We start from the raw sequence: 23654 nt of genomic DNA, 5'->3' as shown, positions 1-23654 counted from the left end.
AAAGTAGTATGAGAACATACAAAGAACTCCTTCAAATAAATAAGAGAAAAGGCAACCTAATTTGTAAAAATCAAGCAAAAACTTGAAAACAAACATCACAAAAGAGTATATCCAAATATCCAATATACATAGGAAAAAATAGTTAACATCACTATTCATCAGGGATATGTAATTTAAAACGACCATAGGATATCACTGTAAAATCACCAGTATGGCTAAAATTTTAAAAACTGACGATATAAAGTTTTGGTGAGGATTATGAGCAATTTGAACTCTCCTACATTGCCAGTTGATATGATTATAAATTGATGCAACCACTTGGGAAAACTGTTTGGGGGTATGTACTAAATCTAAATACACACCTATCCCACAAGTCAGCCATTCTACTCCTAGGTGTATAACCAAGAGAAATCAGTTTATGTGTCTACAAAAATACATGTAAAAAAATATTCATAGTAACTTTATTCATAATAGCCTCAAATTGGAAATAATTGAAACATCCACCAGCAGGAAAATGCATAGAGAAAGTGTAGTATATTTATATGGTGGAATAGTAAGCAATTATAATACACTACATGATTCAATTTATATGAAATTTAAGTACAGGCCAAACTATCTATGGTATTAGAAGTTAGAATAGTGATTACTCTGTGGGAATGATCCATCGTATCTGTGATGCTGGAAATGTTCTATATCTTGATCGTGTTATGGTTAAATGAGTTCATACATGTGTAAAAATTCATCAAGTTGTATATTTAGTATCAGTGCACATTACTGAGTATACATTATTCTCAATGAAAAATTCTGAATGTTTTAAAAAAAGGCTCAGCTAGGATCACGACACATTTGAAGAAAATCTCTAAAACAAAACAAAACAGACACCATTTTTCCCAGAGTCAAGAGGATATATATGTCCATGAAATAGAAAACAGGAATTAAAAACAAAAACCAAAGAATAGAGAACAAGAAATAGTTTTGGAAAAAAAAAAAGATAGATAAAATGTAAAAATTCCATAGAAAATAAAGTTAAGGAAATTATCTAGAAAGCAGAACAAAGAATTGGGAAATAGTCAATAAAAGTGAAAAGATTTTAAACAACTTAGTCACTCCAGGCAAACATGCTCATTGCAGACCACAGTGGTCCTGGCCCTTCGTGATTTCACTCTGACCCTGGCAAGGACCTGAGCATGTTTTCCTGTCACAAGACTGCTCAGGGACTGCAACACTGAATTTTTTATTTTTTGTGAGATTATATCAACTCAGCTTGGTAACAGCTATTTCCTCAGCTATGATTGGTAACAATAATTTTTTGAAGAAAATTGAGAAAACACATTAATTAACCTTTACTTAATTTGGTGTGGTAGGTGAAACATTTCAAAACATGAGGTCTATGTGGGAGGGAGAGAATAACAAATATGGTCCCTGGTGGTTAAAAAACAACAAGCAGTAGGAGAGGTGGGAATAGTTCAACACAGGCCTTTTGATATATCACAGAACTTTTTATCATTTTAACTTTCTGTATTTATCCATTTTAGAATATTGCATGTTATAATTTCAAAATCATTTTTGATTTTCCATTTTCCTAGATTAATCATGTACATTGTAGAAGATAAACATAGAAAAACCAACCATGATTATTCTGTACAGAGATAATCACTATTGATATTTAGTTAAGAATTCTTATGTCTTCTATATTTCTCTCTCACCAAAAATACATTTTGGGGGACAAAATGGAGATCACACTATAGATACAAGGTTGAACCTTTTTTTCCACTTAATAACATATTGTGATCATCTTCCTATAAATATAATCATTTTTAATTCATAATATTTCATAATACGGATGTCCATCATTTATTTACCATTATCTTATTGTCGGATGTTTAGTTTGTTTAGATTTAAAAATATCATAAATGATATAAATTATGATGTAAAATATTTATAAGTTTTTAAGGTATCTGATTCTTATTGCCAAATTGCCTTTAGAAATGTTGTCTCAAGTCACATTCACATCAGGCACTGAATGAAGTGCCTGTTTCATGGAGCCCTAGGCAAGTCTGGAAATAGGCATTTTGATAAAATCCTCAACAATCAAAAGGGAAAAAAAGGTAACATTGTTTTTTAAATTTGAATTTCTATGTTTCTAATATCATTGAACATTTCTTCATATGATTGTTTGCATTTTTCCCCTTCTTTTATGAATTATCCACTCATGATATTTTCCCCAAGTTTTGATTGGAGTTTTCTTCTTTTCCTTATTAATGTGCAAGAGCTTTAATAAATTAAGGCTATTGAGACAAATAATTTTGAAGTGCTTTTTCTCTTTTGCAGTGGTGGTTGGTTGTTTGACAGATTGTGCATGTCTATGTGGGGGACTGGCATTGGCCGCCCCAAGATACGTCTCTTTGGCATGAGGATTATTTGGGGCTGGTTACTTTTAATAAACTGTAGACGGGAAGGAGGCTCTGAGGAGTGGAACTTGCTTGCCCTTTGTTAGGAGACATTTACATTGTAAAGGAAATCTCCATCTGTAAAGTTGTCTCCCTCTCTGTACCAGGAAGAAGGGGGGATGACCTTATCTCTAGAAACTCCTATCAATACAGAATGCAGGGACTTAAATCTGCACAATAATCTTATTCCTGTTTATTGTGCTTGTCTGGTAACCTCCTGCAACTGACTCCCCCCACCCCCAACATCCTCCTTTGTCTTTAGCTGAATATGATATTTAAGGTGGGGGCCTCAGCCATTTTGGCAAGTTGCTCAGCTTGCCTGAGCCTCTCCCACATATACATGTTATAAAACTTTGTTTAATTTTCTCCTGCTGTTCTGTCTCATGTGAATTTAATTCATATTCCGGCCAGACGAACCCAGAGAGAGTAGAGGAAATGTCTTCCTCCCTGACATCTACATGAAGGAATGTTTGTGAATGGGGAGAAAAGTGGAAGAGCAGGGTCAAAGGAATTGACAGAAAGCTTATGCTACCTTAAGCGTGGGTACCTTTGAAAAACCTCGCTGAAGATGGCGTCAGGAAATCAAGAAGGGGAAGAAGGCTGGAAGAAAATGGTTCTCATGGACAAGATGCATTTGAAGGAGTTTCCGGTATATTTGTATTACATAAGCAGGACGTTAGCAGGATAAAGGCTCTCTCAAAAAACTACTCGGGGGCTGGCCCCGTGGCCGAGTGGTTAAGTTCGCGCGCTCCGCTGCAGGCGGCCCAGTGTTTCGTTGGTTCGAATCCTGGGCGCGGACATGGCACTGCTCATCAGACCACGCTGAGGCAGCGTCCCACATGCCACAACTAGAAGAACCCACAACGAAGAATACACAACTATGTAACGGGGGGCTTTGGGGAGAAAAAGGAAAAAATAAAATCTTTAAAAAAAAAAAAAAAGCTACTCAGAAGTTAACTCTTTGAACAATAATAGAAATCTTTCTTTTGCAGAATGATAAGTCTTTTGGCTAAACATGGATAGAATCTTTTGCTCAACATGGACTGATAACTTCAGTAGGCTCACAGCAGCAAAACTGTCTGTCTCAAAGTGTTTTATTACAGTAAAATCAAATTTAACCTCTTAAACCCAAGACATAAATCACTCACTTTTCTTTTCTTTCAAACAATTTGTGAGTGTATTATCATAAATGCTACCTGTCAAAAGACTGATAGCTGTCAGTAGCTAAAAAATATGAATAAAATTGAAAATGCATTTGAATAAGGAAACCATAATAGCATTTTGTAAAGAGGTGACAATAATAAGAGGTTATGGCAGACAAGAAAGATTCTAAGGAATAGAGAAATCAAGAAAACTTTCTCCAGATTAAATAAGCTCCCAAATCAGTCTCACCAGAGTTGTATTTCCACCAGACATAACAGTCAATAAACTGCTTATTGGCTGTTGGTAGTCTGTAGCAATGGAAAATTGAGTTTACCTTGTGAATTTTTACATTGAAAACATGTATCAAGTTGCAGAGCATAATTTCAAAATTGTACAATCTGAGTATATATTTCTTTCCAAATGATAACGTGCACCTTTATTCATATTTCTCCAAGAATGTAAAAATTAATCTCACCTGAATTATGAAATTCACTTTTAATCATTAATTAGGATGAATAAACCCAGATGCCTTTTAAAAGATCCAAATCAATATATTTCAGATAAAAGAAGTTTCATCCAAATTTTAGAACTCAATTTGCATCTCTTGCATTTTCTGGTTTAAAAAACATAGTATTACATGCAACTATTTGGATGGATCTCAAGAGTACTATGCTGAGTGAAAAAAGCCAGTCTCAAAAGGTTATATACTTTATGATTCTATTTATATAACATCCTTGAAATGACAAATTATAGAGATGAAGAAGAGATTGGTGGTTGTCAGGGGATGGGGTGGAGGTGGGTGTGACTAATAAAGGGATAACATAAGGGAATTCCTTTGTGTTGGTGGAACAGTTCTGTATCTTGATTGTAGTAGTAGTTACAGAAAGCTATGCACAGGATAAAATTGCATAGAACAATACACACACACACACACAAATAAGTACATGTAAAAACTGGTGAAAACTAGCAAAGGCTGCATTCTATTGGACCATATTGGACTGTCAGTTTCTTGGTTTCAATATTGTACTTCAGCTATATAAGATGTCGTTATTGAGGGAAAGTCGTCGAAGTTTCATGGGACTCTATGTATTAATTTTGTGACTTCCTGTGAGTCTAATTATTTAAAAATAAAAGTTTAAAAAAATATAGTTCAATTCATCCAAACTATTAACCTCATATAGACAATTGTCAGAAAGGAAGCAGATTAGAACTCTGAGCAGTCAAATTATACGTCACAAAACCATGCACTAACAATAATTCATTTTACTTATTGGAGAATTCCTCAGGCTCTCCTGTTGTGCCTCTTTGCTTTTACTTCAAATACATTTCTAATATACTCAGTAATCTGGCTTCCACAACTACAGCAGATAGATTCATTTCATCACCAGTCATTTATTCATTGATTTACATTTATTCATTCACAATATTTTGCTGATTGTGCCAAGTAATGTGATATGCCTGATGTCCTGATGAATTACACAATTTCTGCCTCCCAAGGAGCTTATGGCTTGGAGCAGGAATCAACTTGATGGCACTAAGTGAGATCTCAGACAGAAATGAGGACCAGGTTATTGGAAACTGGAGGAATGATGATTCTTGTTATAAAGTGGTAAAGAACTTGGCTGAATTGTATTCTGGTGTTTTATGGAAGGTAGAACTTGTGAGTGGAGAAATTAGATAGCTATGGAGATTTCTAAACAAAGTTTTGAGGTAATGGCTTGGTTCCTCCTGACTGCTTATAGTAAAATGAGAAAGGAAAGAGATGAATTAAAGAGAGAACTATTAAGCAAAAAGGAACCAGAACTTGAAGATTTGGAAAAATCTCAGCCTATCCCTATTGCAATAATGAGAAGGCTTGCTCTGTAGAGAACACTAAGGGTGTGGCCGAACTACCATTTGATAAAAGAGATCACGGATGTCACTCAGGGACTTACTTAATCAGTCACCTCACCAGAAGCCAGGAATAGAGATGGAATATACCAGCAGAGACACGGCCAGTTTGAACTAAAGGGGACAGAGAAAGTGGGACAAGAATGAAGGAAAGCTGTTAAACTTCTTAGATTCGACAGGATGTGACCATAGAGCTATTCAGCTGTGAATGTGCACTATTCTTCAAGTAAAGGTAAGAATGACCCTGAAGGAAATTCAGAAATCATCCATGCTGCTACTCTTACCACAGGCCCAGGGGGCAAGGCTATTTCCTCCTTGGTTTCAGACAGCAGAGCCCTTGCAGAAAGCCACCTTTGTGGCCCTGGAAGGTGGCACATCTAGCCGAAAAGGACTATTCTTGATCCCAAATATCTAATGGAATTTGCCTTGCTAGATTTTGGACTTGCTTGGGATCCATCACCCTTTTCTTCTTTCCTATTTCTCCTATTTGGAATGGGAATGTCTGTCCTATGCCTTTCCCACCATCATATTTCAGAAGTACATAACTTGTCCAGTTTCACAGGTTCACAGTTGGAAAGGAATTTTGTCTCAGGATGAATCATACCTCAAGGTTCACCTATATGTGATTTAGGTGATACTTAGACGAAACTTTGTAATTTAGACTTCAGAGTTGATGCTGGAATGAATTAAGACCTTTTGGGCTTTGGGGATGGAATAAATGTATTTTGCATGCAGGGAGACTTGTGGGATATTCCTGAGATTCTGAAGGAGTCAGCACGACACAGCACTGTTGGATCTTCCCCAAGCTGTGTACGATTTTTGCACTTACTTCCAACTTTGATCCTCTGAGGACTTTCACCACTTTTGCTGGTTGTTATCAGATTCTTCTCCCAGGAAGGGTAGTACCTCTCTTTGGGGGAGTATGTGTTGATGACTTTTTTGTTTTCCTGGCTTGTAAGATGTGTTGGTAGACATCTTTGTTTTCCCCCTGCAGGGAAGGATTCGCCCTGAGCTGACATCTGTTGCCAATCTTCCTCTTTTTATTTTTTCTCCCCAAAGCCCCAGTACATGGTTGTATATCTTATCGATAAGTTCTTCTAGTTCTTCTATGTGAGCTGCCACCACAGCACGGCAACTGACAGTTGGGTGGTGTGGTTCTGTGACTGGGAAACGAACCTGGGCTGCCAAAGCTGTGAGAGTGCTGAACTTTAACCACTAGGCCATCAGGGCTGGCTCAGTAGACATCTTTTTATTTCCCTACCATTCCTACCACACAATGATTGATCTTGGTGCTTTGTTCATACCCGTCTCTATTCAGAATTTCTGGGGATTCTTTTCCCTAGTTTTTAAAATATGTCATCCATAATTTTTTCCCCTATGATCCTGATTAGTTTGTTCTCTTTCAGGTGGAATTTTTGGGAGATTAAAAAACTCCATTGCCATATCTACTAAACTAAACATAGCATATAAAGCATATACTACAACATAGCACTCCTACTCCTGGATATATACCCAATGAAAATACAAACATACGTTTCCAAAATACATGGAAATGAATATCCATGGCAACACTAACTGTAATAGTTCAAACTTGAAACGACTCAAATGTCATTTGGATAATGGATAAATAAATCTTGGTGTAGTTATACAATGGAATTCTATATAGCAATGAAAATGACTGAACAACAACTACATGTAACAACATAGATGCAACTCATAAACATACTATTGAGAAAAAGAAGCCAGACAAAAGAGTAAATATTGTATGTTCTATTATATCAAGTCCAAAACGATTAGAAGACAAAGTAATGGTTACTTTTGTAAGGGAGATATCTTAGTCTGCTCAGGCTGCTATGACAAAAATACTTTAGATGGGGTGGTTTTAACAACAAACATCTATTTCTCATAGTTCTGGAGGCTAGGAAGTCCAAGACCAAGGCACTAGAAGATTCGGGGTCTGGTGAGATCCTGCTTCCTGGTTTATAGACAGCTGTCTTTTTGCTGTGTCCTCACACAGTGCAAGGGAGAATGGAACTGTCTAGAGTCTCCTCTATAAGGGCACTAATCCCATTCATGGAGGCTCCATCCTCAATACCTAATTATCTCCCAAAGGCTCTGCCACCTAAAACTTCACATTGGGGATTAGGATTTCAACATATGAATGTTCGGGGGACATAAATATTCAGTCCATTGCAGGGAGGATAGGACAATGATGGGAAGAGGACACACAAGAGGGCTTCTGGTTTCTGGTAATGTTTTGTTTCTTGATCTGGGGGCTGCTTAAATTGATATATTTACTCTGTGAAAATTCATCCAGCTGTACAGTCATGATCTGTGTACTTTTTTCTATGTAGGTTAAATTACAATTAAAATTTTACGTAAATTATTAGGTACATAGTAGCGAAAATGCACTGAAATGCTGTATGATTTGCATGTTAATGAAATGAATCCAACTGCACATCAAATGGGAAGAGAAAATATACATTTAAAAAATTCTCTTGTCATAGTAATAAGTCCCTATCAGTATATCATACCTGCGAATTAAAGGAAGAGTTAGATTGGTGGGTTATCACCTGTCACATCCAACAGGCTGAAAAGATATGTGCAAAATTTAGCAGTTTTGACAATACATGTTTTGTATTAGGCCTAAAAAAGATTTCTCACCTACTTTTGATGAACATAGGTGTACATGAGTCTCTTTGAATTGCTGATTTCAAGTTCTTTGGATAGATACCCAGTAGTGGGATGGCTGGGTCACATGGTATTTCTATTTTTAACTTTTTGAGAAATCCTCGTACTGTTTTCCATGCTGTATCAGTTTGCATTCCCACCGGCAGCATATGAGGGTTCCTTTTTCTCCACAACCTCCCCAACACTTGTTATCTTTTGTCTTGGTTATTTTAGCCATTCTAATGGGTGTAAGGTGAAATCTTAGTGTAGTTTTGATTTGCATTTCCCTGATGATCAGTGATGATGAGCATCTTTTCATGTGCCTATGGGCCATCCGTATATCGTCTTTGGAGAAATTCTGCTCATATCCCCTTCCTGTTTTTTGATTGGGTCATTTGATATTTTGTTGTTGAGTTGTGTGAGTTCTTTATCAGATATATGATTTGCAAATATTTTTTCCCGGTTGGTGGGTTGTCTTTTTGTTTCATTCTTGTTTTCCCTTGCTTTGTAGAAGCTCCTTAGTCTGATGAAGTCCCCTTGTTTATTCTCTCTATTGCTTCCCCTGTCCAAGGAAACATGGTTTATTCTTTTTGTTGCAATTGTGAATGGGATTGTGTTCTTGAGTTCTTTTTCTGCTAGTTCATTTTACAGTATAGAAATGTTACTGACTTATGTATGTTGATTTTATACCCTGCAACTTTGCTGTAGTTGTTGATTATTTCTAATAGTTTTCCAATGGATTCTTTGGGATTTTCTATATATAAGATCATGTATGAGACAGAAATATTAAAAAACTATGAGTAATAAGCTAAGGGCCTTAATGGAAAAAGTAGACAACAAGCAAAAACAGATGGACAATGTAAGCCAAGAGATAAAAATTCTAAGAAGAAATGTAAAAATACTAGATATAAAAACACTGTAACAGTGAAGAAGAATGTCTTTGATGGGCTTGTTAGTAGATTGGACATGGCTGAGGAAAGAATCTTTGAGCTTGAGGATATGACAATAGAAACTTCTAAAACTGAAAAGCAAAGAGAAAAAAGACTGAAAAAAATAGAACAGAATATCCAAGACTGTAGGACAACTAAAAAAGATGTAACATGCATAACAGGGGCTATCAGAGGAAGAAGAAACAGAAAGAGGAAAAGAAGCAATAATGATTCAGAATATCCTTGAATTAATGTCAGGCATCAACCAAACCACAGATACAGGAAACTCAGAGATACAAAGGATGATAAATACCAAAAGACCTACACCTAGGCATATCACATTTCAATTCAGAAAATCAAAGATAAAGAAAAAAGTCTTAAAGAAGCAGAAGAAAAGAAACACCTTACCTATAGAGGAGTAAAGATAAGAATTACATCCAACTTCTCCTCAAAAACCTTGCTAGCAAGAAGAGAGTGGAGTAAAATATTTAAAGCATTGAGAGAAAAAACCCACCACCCTAGAATTTTGTACCCTGCAAAATTATCCTTCAAAACTGAAGGAGAAATAAAGACCTTCTCAGACAAAAAAATTAAAGAAATTTTTTGCCAGTAGACCTACCTTGCAAGAAAAGTTAAAAGAAGTTCTTCAGGGAGAAGGAAAATGATATAGGTTAGAAACTTGGATCTACATAAACAAAGGAAGAGCACTGGAGAAAGAATAAGTGAAAGTAAAATAAAAACTTTCATTTTTCTTATTCTTAATTGATCTAATAGATAATGGTTTATTCAAAATAATAATAGCAACAATATATTTGGATATATATAAATAATACATAATTATATATCATATAATCATAAATGTATATATATCTACATATATGCTTATGTTGCTAGGGATAAAGGGGGCACTACATAATGATATGGTATTAATAATTACAATAAGACATCGCAATTCATAATGCATATGCACCTAACAACAGAGCATCAAAATATGTGAGGGAGGGGCTGGCCCCGTGCCCGAGTGGTTAAGTTCACGCGCTCCACTGCAGGCAGCCCAGTGTTTCGTTGGTTCAAATCCTGGGCGTGGACATGGCACTGCTCATCAAACCACTCTGAGGCAGGGTCCCACATGCCACAACTAGAAGGACCCACAACGAAGAATATACAGCTATGTACCAGGGGGCTTTGGGGAGAAAAAGGAAAAAAGAAAATACATGAGGGAAAGACTCAAAGAACTGTGAGGAGAAATAGAGGAATCCACTATTATAGTTGGAGACTTTAATACCTTTCTGTCATAAATGGACAGATCCAGCAGGCAGAAATCAGTAAGGATATAGTTGAACTCAACAGCACCAATAATCAACTGGATATAAATGATATTTATAGCTACTTTACCCAACAACAGATGATTACATGTTCTTCTGAAGTTCACGTGGACTGTTCACTAAGGTAAACTACATTCTGGGCCATAAAACATACCTTAACAAATTTAAAAGAATAGAAATCACATAATGTCTTCTCTCAGACCACAGTAAAATTAAACTAGAAATCAATAACAGAAGATAACTGGAAAATTCCAAAGTACTAGGAGATTAAACAACATACATCTAAATAACACATAGGTCAAAAAGGAATCTCAAGATAAAATTTAAAAATACTTTGATCTAAATGAAAGTAAAAATACAACTTATCAAAATTTGTGGGATACAGAGAAGGCAGTGCTAAGAGGGGGAATTTATAGCCTGGATGCAAGCATTAGAAAAGAAGAAAAATTTAAAACCTATAATCTAAGCTTCCATCTTAGGAAACTAGAAAACAAAGAGCAAATTGAATCCAAAGTACTCAGAAGAAAAGAAATAATAAAAATTAGAGTAGAAATCAGTGAAATTGAAAACAGAAAATCAGTATAGAAAATCAACAAAACCAAAAGCAGGTTCTTAAAAAAGATCAATAAAATCAATAAGCATCTAGCCACACTAACCAAGAAAAAAAGACAGAAGACACAAATAACTAATATCATAAATGAAAGAGGAGACATCACTGCAGACCCCATGGACATTAAAAGGATAGTAAGGGAATATTATGAACAGCTCTATGTCCACAAATTTAATAACCTGGATGAAATGGGCCCATTCCTTAAAAGACACAATCTACCAAAACCCACACAAGAAGAAATAGACAATCTGAATAGGCCTATATCTATTAAATAAATTAATTAATAATTAGCCTTCCAAAGCAGAAAGCACGAGGACCAGATGAGTTTGCTGGTAAATTGTATCAGACACGTTAGGAAGAAATTATACTAATTCTCTACAATTTCTTCCAGAAGGTAAAAGCAGAGAGAATACTTCCTAACTCATTCTATGAGGCTAGCCTACCCTAATACAAGAGCCAGACAAAGACATCACAAGAAAAGAAAACTACAGACCAACATCTTTCATGAACATAGATGCAATAATCCCCAACAAAATATTAGCAAATCAAATCCAACAACATCTAAAAAGAATTATACACCATGACTAAGTGGGATTTATACCACGTATTCAAAGTTGGTTCAACATTCAAAAATCAATTGATATAATCCATCACATGAACAAGCTAAAGAAGAAAAATCACATAATCATATCAATAGATACTGAAAAAGCATTTGACAAAATCCAACACCCCTTTGAAACAAAAACTCTCAGCAAACTAGGAATAGAGGGGGAACTTCCTCAACTTCATAAGAAATACCTACAAAAATCCTACAGCTAACATCATACTGAATGGTGAGAAACTCAAGCTTTCCTACTAAGATCAGGAATAATTCAAATTAAAACAAGGAGATACCACTACATACTTAACAGAATGGCCAAAATCTGGAACACTGACAATACCAAACGCTGGCAAGGATGTGGAGCAATTGGAACTCTTATTCATTGCTCCTGGGAATGCAAAATGGTACAGCCACTTTGGAAGACAGTTTGATGGTTTCTTACAATACTAAACATACTTTACCATACAATCCAGCAATTGCTGTCCTTGGTATTTACCCAAATGAACGGAAAACTTACATTCACACAAAAACTTGGACATGGATGTTTATAGCAGCTTTATTTAGAATTGTCAAAACCTGGAAGCATCCATGATGTCCTTCAGTAGGTGAATAAATAAACTGTGGTACATCCAGACAATTGAATATTATTCAGCACTAAAAAGAAATGAGCTATCAAGCCATGAAAAGACATGGAGGAAACTTAAAAGTTTATTACTTAGTGAAAGAAGCCAATCTGAAAGGGCTACATACTGTATGATTCCAACTATATGACTGACATTCTGGAAAAGGCAAAACTATAGAGATAGTAAAAAGATCAGTGATTCCAGGCATTAGGGAGGAAGGAGGAATGAATAGGCCAAGCACAGAGGATTTTTATGGCAGTGAAACCACTCTGTGTGATACTACAATGGACACATGTCGTTATACATTTGTCCAAACCCATAGAATGTACCACACCAAGAGTGAACCCTAACGTAAGCTATGGACTTTAGGTGACAACGATGTGTCACTGTAGCTTCATCAATTGTAACAAACGTTCCACTTTGGTGGAATGTGTCAATACTAGGGGAGGTTGTACATGTTGGGGGGCGGTGGGGAGTATATTGGAACTTTGTACTTTTTGCTTACTTTTGCTGTGAACCTACAATTGCTCTAAAAAAATAAAATTTATTAATTTAAAAAAATTAGGTTAGAAAACTTACACCAATTTTCATACTCACATTTAGAACTTTCCTACACACTGAACTGTCTGTGAAAACTGGAGAGGGATGGTTTTATTCAATTCCTTTTAGAATCATTAACACTGCTTAGGTCTTATTTTTTGAGCCTTGAGGCAATACTTTTTTTAATGGCAGAAATATAGAGAAACTCTCTTCTCATGCCACTTGAGAGTTAATATACATTCTTTTCCATTATAATACTGAAGATTTTCATTTCATATTTTTATATAATCCTCTATGATTTTCAGATTTTTAGAGAGAAAAATATTTTATTAACTATATTGAAAATAGCTTCTTAGTAGTTCTACTGAGGCTCTAAAAAAAAATATATGCTATCAATTATTTTATTAATCTCTTTTATTTAGACTAGCATGAATATAAAACTATATGTAATTTCACTTTAATCCTAATACATAACACATTGTGTTTAGATTGGTTATGTAACAAAAAGAAAATTTTTTCAATGTGATGTATTCTTTTTTAATTGCAGAAGGAGTAATTCAAGTACCAAAAGAAAAACAAAGCCAAGTATGTGCTATCAGGTATATTTCCTGATTATCTGCAGGTGGTAATGTTTATGAAGAACTAGGCAATTTTTTTAAACCAAAGTGTTCATCCCTGAGCAGATCTTCTGCTGTCATGCTAGTCTGTGCCCCCTTCTAACTGCACCTGTTATATTCAGAGATCAGGTTGCGTATAATGATATAATTATCTACTTTGGGAGATTATTGATATGTTATGAGTGACAGATAATGGATCAGTCACTATGCATGACTGTAATTTTAAAAAATGTTACCAATATAATTTGGACAATGAACTCAATGAAGAATGAGCAGAAATCGATTTTCAGGACTTAAGGAGTCCTGAGAACCAGCTGCAGACATATTCAGAAGGACATCCCAAGGTCCCCAAGGCAGAAAGTTTCTATTGACTCACTGAGAATTTTTTCACATATGTTTTTTTAAAAAGTAACTCCCAACATGTAAATAGAAATGACCACCTGATGTTTCAAGACTTCCTTCTCCACTAGAGAGTATTTCCTTCATACCAAACTTACTGACCTTACTTCCAATTATTTTTTACTTCATTCTTCTCTGATTTTACTTAATCATCTGTCCTCTAAAGAATTCCTATAAATGGTCCTAATAACTATCTTTTACCTATGTTCCATGATTTCCAACTACTCTTCTATGCATTACCCTCTCTTCTGACTTTGTAGGGATAATGAGCTTTGACTCACCAGCTCAGGCCTCTTGAGGGATGTCTGAATGTCACTATGGTGGTAGGGTACCATGGCAAGGCCCTACTGGGAAACGGGAGAGGGCTCAAGGGGTGAGAATGAGTTTAAGTCCTCCTAGTTGGAAGACAGTAAGAGGTAGACAAAGGTACATAAAACTACATTCTGAGGCTGACAGACCTTGAAAGCCAAATTTAATTCACTATTTCAAGGAAATAAAACTTGGTTTTGCAGCTTCTCTCTATTCAAATGAAAGGATAGTCAAAATTCAGGCCCCAGAAATACTGCTGTGTCATCTCTGTGATAATGAGCCTGGAGCGTGTGCCCGTGTGACAGTGTAAGGCTCTCACATAAACTAGCTTGAACATTAGTTTCTGAGTCTTCTACTTGTAGAGGTAGTTTGGGAGTAATTAGTGTTAGGGGGAATAATTATTAGCAACCTCATTATATCAAAGTGTCCTAACATAGGACAAATAAACCAGCCATTTCTTCACAGCCTGATTTTAAATCAATATTGTTAAGAAATGTCCCCACAAATGCTGAAAATCTAGGGAAACCCACCTCATTAAGAGTCCGTAATTAATGATGCAGTAACCATTTCACAAGTGTGGGCTGGCATACAGAGAAAAATTCCCTCAAAATCTTCAGGACAGATTTAAATCTAGTTTTTCATTACAAACTTTTAGAAAGCAAAACTCTAAAACAACGTATTTTCTAAAATGTCATAAACGTTCCAATAATGTTCTCAAATGGCTGCAGAAAAGAGAAGGAAGAATCATTTATTGATCAAAACTGAGAGAAAAAGAACCACTGACTCAAAAGGCTAAGGTTAAGGAAAGATTTGAGGTTACAAAATGTATTTTTAGTTTGAAAATGCAGGAAGTAAAGGAATAAAAGACCACATAGGTAGTCTTTTGTAATTATACTTTCAGGGATCTGGGGTGAGAACTAAAATTAACTCGTTTATATAGGAGAAACATTTATAACCCAGCAACCTGCATAGTTTCCTCCTCACTAATTGGTTCCACGTGGATCACTCTCCAGCTAGACCCTCAGTCACTCTTGTCTAGCATGGTGCTAGGTAGTAAAAGATTTTCTACGTCTGGAACAGGCTTTCCACAAATACTTAGGGATTAGGGAAATTTAAGGATAATGACTGGATTGGAATGCAATTTCCTTGAGTGTTAGAACAGTGGTTCGCAAACTGTAGCCTGCATCAGAATCACCTGGAGCACTTGTTAAAACTCAGATTGCTGGCCCCACCCAAGAGGGTCTGATTCAGTAGGTCGAGGGTGGGACTAAGATCTTACGTTTCTAACAAGTTCCCAGATGATGCTGATGCTGCTCATCTAGAGAACACACGTAGAGGTCCACTGTTCTGGACCAGCGTTCTTAACCCTGACTGCACATTACGATCGTCTAGGGAGATTTTAAAACTCCTGATGCCCAGATTATTACTCAGACCAATAAAGTCAGAATCTATGGTGGTCATGACTAGGCTTGTGTATTTTTTACAGTTCCCTGGTAGATTCCAGTGTACAGCCCAGGTTGGGAAACACTGTCCAGTCTCATAGTGGTTCTTAGCCCAGGCTATACCTTAGAACATCCTGGGAAAGTTTTTTTTTTTAATTGTGATATAATTGACATACCATATAAACTACACTTTTAAAGTAGACACATTAGTGGTTCTTATTTATTCACAAAATTGTACAACCATCACTACTATTTAACTCCAGAACGTTTTCATCACTATGTAGGGAGATTTTAAAGAAACTACCGACGTGGGTTTTACTCTCAGAGATTCTGATTTAACTGGTCTACCGGGCAAAGGCATCAGTGTTTTTGTAAGCTCCTTAGGTAATTCTAATGTCCAGCAAGGGATGAGGACCACAGTTCCTGAGTTTGTTTACAGACCTTCCAAGACTGTTTCAGGAGTTTAGACCTATTCAGGAGCTTTCATTGACCCTGGCAGGCATGTTGTAAGCACAGAGGAACTAGCACACATTCTCTGTGAAAATTTCTGCCTGTTTATTAAATTTGGTCAATCACAATATAGGGGAAACATCATCTTTGATTTCTGGCTGTCAAAGCAGAGAGCTGGGTGGCCTTTAACAGATGGATCTGGAGGTGACTCTGATGGTGAGCCTGGCTCCACTGCCGGCAGCATTTCTCTGCAAATCAAAGCCGAGTTTGAGAGACTACGGGAGCCTCTGGAGGGCTCCATGGGCCTTTAATAGGACTCAGGGCTGCTAGTAAATTTTTAAACCTTTGCTTATGTAGTTTTAAGAAGCCCACTTCTTAGAACGGTTGGTCCGGTGTTACTTCAGTGTTGGCCTTTTGTTGACTAAGGCACTGAAGCAGGGTTTGAGTCCTGGCTTCAGCAATTGCTAGTTGCCTGATTTGGTAAAACCTGAGCTACAGTTTCCTCACTTTGAAACAATCCCTTCCTCCCAGAGCTGTTACCATTATTAAGGAGCATAGTGTATTGGGCTCATTGTCCTCTGTGGAGTGGATTCGGTGGAAAGATCGTGAGATTTTGTGTCACATGATCTAAATTTGGTCCCTGGCTCTGGCTATTTCTGCAGATGTAACTTGGGGAAAATGTGAGCATTTATGATCGATCAAAGGGAAAGCCAATAGTAATAATAATACCTGACCTTTAATCATACTTTTAGATATTTTTGTGAAGATCAAATGGTATTCATGTGAAAATGCTTTATAAACTATGGCACCATATAAATGATTATGCCTTAGGATATAACTAGATGGATAGACATATGAAAGGAAGAAAGAATACATAATTTATAAATTAAGTTGATTTCTTTTGACGTGTAGACAGTTTGAATCTTAGGACCTCAGGAGCAAGAGGATACTTCCTCTATAGATCATTTAAAAGCAGCTATTGCTTGAAATCTGGATAATGAGACTTCATCTAATTGGTTTAGGGAGAAGGATATCCTAAGTTGGTATCCTTTAAGTAGTCATTCTTTTTTTCACTTTCCCTGCCCCCACTCCGTTTTTTTGGTCTTTGCCTGTACAGAATTGGGTTGATTATGCTCTTCAGTTCATAGCACTTAATTGGTCCATGTAAGGCCCCTCCATTTATTTTATTCTCCTCCTTCAGCCCCATCTCTGATCCCATTTCCTATCTTTCCATAAGTCCTCATTCTTATGTTTGCAATGTGAATTCTTCCAATCTACCTTCTGTACATTTGTTTATCTGTATTTATGTGTATCTGTAAAAATATTGTTTGGCATGTGTGACATTTACACAATTATTTTTGTGCTATGAATTTCATTTGTTATTTCACTTAGCAGTATGTTTTTATTTTATTTTATTTTGGTCAGAACACTTATATGAGATCTACCTTTTTAGCAATTTAAGTGTACAATACATTATTGTTGACTATAGGTACAATGTTGTACAGTAGACCTCTAGAGCTGTTCATCTTGCTTCACTAAAGCTTTATGCCCGTTGATTAATAACTCCCCACTTCCCTCTTACCCTACTCCCTGGCAACCATTCTACTCTTTGATTCTATGAATTTGACTATTTTAGATACCTCATATAAGTGGAATCATGCAGTATTTGTCTTTCTATGACTGGCTTATTTCACTTAACATTATGTCTTCAAGGTTCATCCATGTTGTTGAATATTGCAGAATTTCCTTTTTTTTAAAGGCTGTATAGTATTCCAATGTATGTATATACCATTGTGAGATCTGGTCATACTATTACATAAAGATCTACTTCATTTCTTTTGACGACTGCATCTTATTCCATCTCAGGCAAGTATTCTATCATACTTACTTATTTCCCTAGAGAGAGACACACATGTTGCCTCCAACTCCCACTGCCAAAAACAATGGTGCAATGTTCCTCCTTGCATGTTCCCTTGTACATCATTGTACCAGGAGTGGAGTCCCTGAATCACATAGCATACACATATTTAACATGACTGTATCTCACCAATTGCGATCCAAAATGATCACACCATGTTATGCTCCTCCCTGGTTTGTAAGAGGGTTCCTATTCCCCATATTCTTGCAAGCAGGTGATATATTCAGTGCTTGAATTTTGCCAATATGAATAATATCAAGTGCTGTCTCCTGACAGTCTTAATTGACATTTCTCTGATTGTTAGTGAGATTAGACATCTCTTCAAATGGTTTTTCCTCATTAGGTTTTCAGTGGTTTTCCTATTCATACCCTTTGTCCATTTTTCTGTTGGGTTTCTGTCTTTTCCTTGTAGATTTTTGAGAATTCCTTACATATTCCAGAAACTAATGTTCTGCCTGTTATAGATGTTGTGAAGATCTTCCAGTCTCTGAGTCATTTTTTAGTACTGTGTGTATAGTCTCTTATTCCATAGGAACCTTGAATTATTTTGATGTAGTCAAACTCCATCCTCACTCTTTTTAGAGATTGTACTTTGAAGCTCTATTTTAAGACATCCTTTACCCTGTTCTCCTGCAGGATCTATTTCATAACTCTATTATTTATTTGCCATTTGTTCTTTCACTAGTAACATATTCTTTCAACTATTATAGTTTTTCTTAATATCTGTAGTATTTCTTAATATCTGCCGTGTCAAGCTCTTTCTTTGTTCTTCCTTTTCAAAATTGTCTTAGCTGTTCATGAACCTTTATGGTTCCATATTAGTCGTAGTAGCAGTTTATCCAGCTCTCCCAAAGTATGCTGCTGGATACTTATTGAAAATGTATCAAATTTGGAGGAAAATTTGTGAAAATCTATATCTTTACATTGTAAAGATGTCATATCCATTTACATGGTACGATTTTGCATTTATCAAAATCTTCTTGCATTTTAATTTTAAAAGAATTTTAAAACTTCCTCTCTAAATATCTCCATTAGATCAGCTCCTAGATAATCTTCAGCTTTTGTGTTACTGTAGCTGTTTTATTTTCAATTGCATTTTCTAATTGGTTCTTGCTGATATAAAAGAATGCTGTTTGTCTTTGTTTAATGATATTTTATTTCTCAACCTTGCTGACTTTGAACTCCCTTGTTACTTTTCATAGTCTGTAGTTCCCTTGTATTTTTACGTAAATTATTATATAATCTATAAACAATGGGAATTTTTTCTCCCTTCCAAATTTTATTCCTCTTATTTCAATTTATTGTCTGATTGTATTGGTCAAAACCTCCAGTACTATGTTGATCAGAAGCATTCAAAGAAATTAGCCTTGTCTACTTCCAGACCCAATCATATTGTGGTTATGAAACTCACTATCATATCTTCTTGGTTAGCAATGTGGTAGGTTTTCTCATAAGGCTTTTATCTGCCTGTGGTGTGGAAGGGGAGGGGGTACAGAACCTGGCTGAAAAGGAAATATATGAAAAGTCTTAGATATCACTTACAAAGCCAGGGACATGGTATACCAAAAGCCGAGTAATCATGGTAAACATGCATTTTGGGTTTATACTCGAGTGGTTTCTATAGTCCAAATTAAATCCCCTTCCTTTATTTTCTCTCTATTCTCTCACACCTTAAAAGTGCTCTGGAGCCCCTCTGTCTTTAAACACCCCCAAACTCTTTCTTGACACATGCCCACTAGCTTTTCTATCTCTTCCTTCACCTGCCCCGCTTTCCCACTTCATTATGTAACATTACTTAACTTCTCTCCCAGAGAAAAAGAACCCTTCCTCTTCAGGAAGGGGCATAGAATATCCAAATAGCAAGTGAGAGCAGAGAGAAGGCTGTGAACATTCTCACTGATAATTTTTATCCTTTCTGCAAACATGATTTGGCACACTGAGGCAGATCATTAGATATTCTGGATTTCAAATAGAAATCAATAGATATTCAAAGATTTCAAATAGAAATATTTGAAAACTTTAGTTCCTTTGGCTCTATATCCTTCTTCTTCCCTACCAGCCTAACCATGATTTGTTCAATATGACATCTGCCTCCATCACTGTGTGTCCTGTTTATGCAATCTAATGTGGCTTTATTTATTTATCGAGGCAGCTATATCGTATTGCTGATCCATTTTGAAATTACACTTAACTAAGCTTCTAGTATGACCCAGTTATTTGTATAATTAGTTTTTGGTTTAATTCAAAGATTTTATGTTTGTTCTTCTTAAAATTCCATTCTGATGCTCTAGCTTATGAAGAGTTTTAGAAACATGTCTCTGTTATCCGACATACTACCCAGTGCTCCAATCATCTTGTCATCTGTAGAATTTGGTAGGAAGGCCATCAGTGTGCTCATCCAAACCTTTGATAAATATGTCAAAAAGGACAGGGCCAGGAAAGAACCTCGAGGCACACCACTATAAAATTTCCTTCAGGTTGACATGGAATTAGCATTCCTGGACATGACTCTTCAATTATTGATGAAGTCACCTGACTGTACTTGCATCCACACCACATTTTTTCACATTATCCGTAAGGATTTCATGAGAAACACTGTCAGATTCCCTGTTGAAATACTAACAAACTGTGTGTGCAGCATTCCCTTGACCTACCTGATTAGTAAACCCAGATATTATTCAGTTCTACTTCAGTTTCAAATGACAGAATTTCTATTTAAACTAGATTAAGTAAAAGAGACCATTTATAAGTTCAATTAATGTACATTCCATACCATAAGAGCACTGGTTCTCTCCACCTCTCAGCTCCACCATCCTCAGTGTTGGTTCCACTCTTAGGCCATCTCTCCACTCCTGGAATCAAGATGGCTACCAGTGGCGAGAGAGTTTTTTCCCCAACAGTTCCTCTAACATCCTGGAACTGAGCCTCATTGTCTTTGACAGGATCATAAGCCCATCTCTGAACCAAACCCAGGGAGATGGGATGATCTGGGTGGCCAGCCCTGGGTCACATCCACACCCTTGAAGCTGGAGCTGGACTCTGCTCCACCCAAATTACGTGAACTGAGAAAACCTCAAAGATAACAGTGTTATCAAAGGCAGAAGAATGAAAGGATATTTTCCATACCTAAGCAAAATGTCTTACCTCTCAAAGTAGATTCCAAAGTATCTCCTGAACATATTATTCACAACTTAAGGATTATCCACATTGTATCAACATTTATATAACTAATTATTTTATTTATATGTAACCAATTATATACGTATATATTGGTTGAGATAGATATATATCTCTCCAATTATTATGCAGTTGAAGGCAATGCTCTGCTTGGATAAACAATGTATCATCAGAAGTTTATTTCTATAAGGATGACTAATGAGTGTTCTCCATTCGGCAGCTGGCCAACTGACTTCAAACCCACTTACCACAGAAATCTGGGCAAGAGAGTCTACAGTTGAAGAGCGAGGGTATCATCTATGCATTTTGTGGTGAGCTGTCCTGCTGTGAAGAGATAATTTCTTGGTCCTGATTCATTTGGATGACAATGATAAAACATGATCCAGAATATAGTGGTCTTAAAGCAACAGGAAATGCCAGGGTTGAAAGCTATAAGAATAAGAGCTCTATTTTGGCTTTAATATAACTATTAGACTCTGGGACTGAACTGCTTTTTGAGAGATGCATTCTCCACATGTGCTTAATGGTCTAATTGGTTTGTCACCAAGGAACTCTTCCAGGCACTTAATTTTATCTGTTTCAACCACATTCAAATCCATGGAGAAGTCTCACTTACCTTGTACAAACCTGCTAATGAGAGAGTCAGTGGTGAACACTGGAGAAAATGCTCTTAGGGAACACTTTTACTGGGATGCTTTTGGAGGAGAAAATCTTTGGAACTTTTATATCACGGAGTTGATCTAGAATCATTTTTAACCAGACTCAATGGCTAACTGAGGACACTTCAGTTCTGTCTGCCTGATGAGAACAGCTTTCTCATGTCTATGCTGTCGGACATCCCAGAAGGAAAGCCAATATCAACAAAGGTGGGACTGCACTCCTGCTGCTTGGCCACCCTGAATGATACAATATGGCCTTGGCCTGAACTATATACGTCTATACATATTGGGTAGTGTCTGTCCCTTTCCTGTTCTTATTTTACAGAATGTCTTATCTTTTGTGTTAGGTGAACTTTCTATGTTACATCAGAGTCAATATCTTGGCAGCAGCAGAATCACCTTATCTTACACAGAAAGGTAGATAGGCAGGCAGCAGAGAAAGAAAAAGAGGAATGTCAATTGTCAGGAATATATTAAGCTTTTCCTGAATGTACTAGAAGTAAAAATGAGAGCAAAAATCTGTTAGGAATTTTGCTAATATGTTGTGCATATTAGAACATGAGGGACCACCCTCAGAGAATGTAAGGAAAACAGTAGATATTTCAGGAACCCAATGGAGAAGATCAATAAGCCACTTTTTTTGGACAAGGTATAGCCAAGCCGTATAACCAGGGAGTGTTATGGCATCCTAGCACTTTCCAGACTGATCGATAACATTAAACACTGCAGTTAAGTCTGACAAAATGAAACTAGCAAGAACATATCGATGAACACAAAGAACCTGATCATTATCACTCCTAGGATGTAAAGAACAACAACAAAATTGTAATTTATCTGAGGGTCCTACCATTAGAAAGTAAGGTAGAGTCTTAATTTCCTTTTCCATTTTCTCAATAAGAAAGTCAATCCAGTGCTCCAGGCACTATTACATTAAATATTGATATGGAGTCACTGTATAGTAGATTTTCCTTCTAAGAAATTGATAAATTCTTAATGAAGAGTAGGGAGACAGAGTCCAACATGAATGGGTAATTCATTCAAATACAGTTGACTTTTGTCTTTAGAGTTGTTCTTTTTCCATATTACATAACATACGATTTTCTTTGGAATTTAATTTTTCTGACACTAAAACATACATACCTAATAAATCTTTCCAGATTCTAAATGAACATTTTTGAAAAGCTTTCATTTGGCACAAATAAAAATGAACAAAACCTAGCAGGGAACTGCCTTAAAACCTGTATTTTATGTGAGGCCAAATAATCAATAGGGCCCACTCAGGAATAAAAGTAAGAGCTGGTTGGCTGTGCAGTTTCTATTCCTGCTGCTTTCTGAACACTTTGAGGCTATTGACATTCTCTGTGCTCTAGATACATGGACGAAGTGGAGACTATAGAGTTCTAACACAAATAAGGCCTTGAGATGACCATCTGCATCAGAGCTACATAAAACCATCCAGATGCATGGTTGTCAATTCAAGGGATAAGATCCCTTCACTTCAGCTCAACAAGTTTCCATTGAGCACCTAAGTACAGAGGTGTAATGAGAAAGCTGCAGATAGAAAAGGTGCAGAAGATGTGATTCCAGTTCTCAAGACGCACATCATCTAGGAGATATTCAAAGAACACACACATGAGCTAAATAGTCAAGATCAATATGTGATGATAATATTTATCAAGCTACATGCAGAGATGCTAAGTGGGTGGAGTCAACAAAGGAAGATTTCTTGGATCTTTGAATTGAACTGTAAGGAAAATGACAAGGTCATCTTTTGGCCTCAGCTAGCATGCATTCACCTATGAAATCACTGAAAGAGTGTCTTGATTCCTATATGTGATAGGAGTTGTCTTTGGATGAAGAAAACCCCTGGGAAATGCTCTTGGTAAGTTAAAAAGATGTGTT

Source organism: Equus asinus, chromosome 9, assembly GCF_041296235.1.
Source record: "Equus asinus isolate D_3611 breed Donkey chromosome 9, EquAss-T2T_v2, whole genome shotgun sequence".
Lineage (NCBI taxonomy): Eukaryota > Metazoa > Chordata > Mammalia > Perissodactyla > Equidae > Equus > Equus asinus.
This window is presented reverse-complemented; position numbering follows the sequence as displayed.